The following is a 3,529-nucleotide window of genomic DNA, read 5'->3' as shown; positions in this document are numbered from 1 at the left end:
GTTATTAAGTAATACTACTAAAATAGTTCTTTTGTAAGCTTCTGGTATGTTCCAGACTACTTTATAAATGTATGTGAGGACTCATTTATGTAGTAAAATGTAAAATGTTATTCACCAGCCTGGGGTCGGTCCGTATTGGGAAAAACTGTGCCCTCTTTCTTGAGCACTCAAGACAGAGGGCACAGTTCCCAATACGGACCACCCGACGGGTGAATAAATTATCTACATAGATATGTAGATTTTTTTCGTTCGGGGCTCCCTATGCATGCATATGTATGTGTGATTAATTTATAACAATTTTTCGAGTGAATTCATAATGCATTCATATAAGCGCTTACGAAGAGTTGCAATTTCATAAACAAGCAGTTAGCGAGAAATAAGAGAGATGGTAAGTTTTGAGCTCGGTTAAGAAATGAAGATGATTTTAGTCTTGTGACGAGCGAGGGACAAAGAAAACTTCTGAGTCCCCATGAGGAATCGAACTTCAGACCTTCGGATTCTGCTCTCCGATGCTCTACTACTGAGCCACAGAGACTCCATGGTGAGTGAAGTTTCTTACGAAGTTCATATGACACGCGTCCTGCATACTGTGAGGATTAACAATGTCAATAGCGTAATGTTTGTGGATAGAACTTCGTAATAGACCTCGCTCATCGAGGTGTGCGCAAGGAAACACCGGCAGATGACAATGAAGTGCGCATATCCGAGTGTCGAGCTTCAGTGTAGCGTACCGCGGGCACGCAACTAGGCATTGCACGAGGGCTTCACGTGGGCTGATAGCTGTGAAGCGGCGTAAGCAAATAATTTCCAACCCGCGTTTTGAGCGCCAAATCAAACTGGTGAGGTTGAAGTTGAACAGTAATTCTCAGTATTTTACATTTTCTGATCAACTTGCAACGCAACAATACCGGCAGAGCTAAAGCTTTGTCAAGAAGTAATTACGTAAAGCAAGTCGAGAAAAACGCCCAAAAAAGTTAGAGAGGACACCAAAATATGCAGAATACGGTGAAAGGAACGCGAAAGAGAACAAGAAAAGACATAAGTAAAAAGACGAATATCTAGCGAAGAGCAACGCGAGAAGGAAGTACATCCAGGTGTCCAATACCTTCAACTTTCCCTCGAAATGACTGAACATCCGAGCCCTTTCTTCTTAGGTGCTGACTATTTCCTCTGAGCATCTTTTGCGTGTGTGAACCGAATCAATGAGTTGCCTCTTTGAACAATAGGGAACAGCAGACTGCGGTTGGATATCATCGTTTAGTACACTCCACAGGGGACTGTCGATGCTTAACGCGTCTTCAACCGCAATTATGGAGGGGTATTTACAACCCACCATGTCAACGTTTTGTCCTGTGTACTCCTTGAACGGCGGTTTAATGGCTCCCGTTGCCTTCGTGATTTGCGCACAAAACCGTTTTGCAATGGCTTGTCCATCTAAAGAATGATTAACACGACATGAGTCAAAATGATACCGTAGAAAGCCTACACTACAATCATTTCATTACGATATGTTGGTTAGCTCTAATCGGGCGTCTTATCGACGACTGTTAGCACTCAAACATATCAATGAATTACCTGCATATTTCTTCATTAGTTGTAAGAGAAACGACCGTTCTTAGCACTTGACATGCATGGATAATTGCAAGTCTTCTCGACGCTTCTCTTGCAAATCGCAGAGGTAGGCAATATACATTCTGCTGTCAGGAGACCATCAGGGTTGGCCGGCCGCCCTCAAGGTTCTTTAGCTGTTGATCCAACCTATTACCAGCAGAATGGAAAACAGTGGAGAAACCAAAAAATTGATTGGAATTATTTGTTTGGTTTTGCATTGCTTTGCAGTGCGATTGGCAAACAAAACTTGCCCCGAGAACTAAGTAAAATACCAATAACGACTTCCACGTTTAACGGTATGGAATTGTCCATAATTCTGATTGCTCGATTGCCTGATTGTCTGTTTACTTGTGTGATTAGCTATTTGTTGATTTTGTGGCTGGTAATGAGTACTTTGCTTTGTTTTGGCGGACCTCATTTGAAAACCGTTTTAATATCCTTACGTAAAGATCATTTGGTTCCCAGACCAGGGGAGTAAATATAGCATAATCCAAACGATGGTTTCATACCTGTCAAGCTGATCGGTCAATATATTCCAAGGTTCAGATGCCGGGGAAATTTTTTGCAGGTTTGTTCTGTTAATGAACCGTTTGAAAAATTCAGAAGAAAAGTATCAGAGAAAGTCAGGACAAATGACAGAAAGTGATGGACCAAAAAAGTAAGACATTTACTGTAAAATTCAGAAACGAAAATTGGGGTAAACATTGTATGAAAACCAGATCCCCATGCTACTCCATACCCTACACAGAAAAACTGCCTCAACTTGTCCAAGTAATCATCTGGTGATGAGCCTTCAAACTGAAGAAAACGTAAACTCATAAAAGAACTTGTAACTGTTTAAGTAACTTGTGTGTACCTTTCTGAACTTCAGTTGTGGTACTCTAATTTCCTCTTAAGCACTTCAAAAATTTATCAAACTATATGTTGCGGCAAACGAACATCAAGGCTCGATGAAATGCCAAGAAAATCGTGACTGGAGAAAAATGCCAACCAAATCCAGGGGATATGTTACAGGGACATAACTTTAATCAATCTCGTAAACTGTAAGCGAATTAAAAAAGGGACTTATATAATAGATTGTATTCAATTAAACATGTGGCGACTTAACAGCGTAAATGAATCTAACATAATAAAGGAACTAATAAATGAACCAAGAGCTATGGCAAACACAAGATATATATATATATATATATATATATATATATATATATATATATATATATATATATATACAAATAAAGACGAAAGAGCTTGCTCGAAACGAGATAAACAACAAAACAAGCGAAAACAACTTACACATCAGTCCCTATACGCCGGTGGCTTGAAATCACACTTTATAAATTAACTTTGAATGAACACCGAACATGAACAGGCGATTAATGAAAGCGGGAGAGAAAAACTATTTAAAGGAATCAAATGGCACAAAGGCCAACTGTAACGCAAATGTCACGCAAGTTTGAAATTCACGCATTTACACTATAATCAAAAGTTAAGTGGGGCAAAATACAATGGAGGTCATTCATTTGTCATGATTATTTTTGGTCGTTAAAGGTGAACCATTCCAAATAAGATCACAGCCGACCGAGTTGCAAGATAAAAAAGACTGGTTAGAGGTCAATAACAACTAGGCATTCCACGCGAAATTTGATAATAGCCTGGGACTTAGCGCGTGTTGTGTTGGAACTCGCCATTGTGACTAAACTTCGTCGTAAATATAGTTTACACACAGGAATTACATCTGATCTTGACACAGTCAACAAAATCACTCGCAGTAATATCAGAGTAATTATGCCGAGAAAAGTGATATCACTTTCGAAGAGGAAGACCATGTAATCTTGTATCATATCTTTCGGATCAAAATGGCGGGCTTTTCGATCTTCGAAACTCTGCACGTTGAGGTAAATTGTCTATTTGTAGC

At 39.5% G+C, this 3,529-nt stretch overlaps 1 long non-coding RNA gene across 1 annotated transcript; it reads right to left on the bottom strand.

Annotated features, from left to right (window-relative positions):
- Positions 1 to 1,123: 1,123 nt before the first annotated feature.
- LOC149046147 (uncharacterized) lies at positions 1,124 to 2,786 on the bottom strand. Its single transcript, XR_016186746.1, has 3 exons — positions 2,121 to 2,786; positions 1,576 to 1,758; positions 1,124 to 1,434 (listed from the first exon to the last, which is right to left on the bottom strand). It is a non-coding gene; the product is annotated as an uncharacterized LOC149046147 (long non-coding RNA).
- Between the last annotated feature and the right edge of the window lie 743 nt (positions 2,787 to 3,529).

The sequence above is a fragment of the Pocillopora damicornis genome, chromosome 5, assembly GCF_964200805.1.
Source record: "Pocillopora damicornis chromosome 5, jaPocDami1.2, whole genome shotgun sequence".
Classification (NCBI taxonomy): domain Eukaryota; kingdom Metazoa; phylum Cnidaria; class Anthozoa; order Scleractinia; family Pocilloporidae; genus Pocillopora; species Pocillopora damicornis.
Note: the sequence above shows the minus strand (reverse complement) of the source record. Positions and strands in the feature narration are given on the sequence as shown.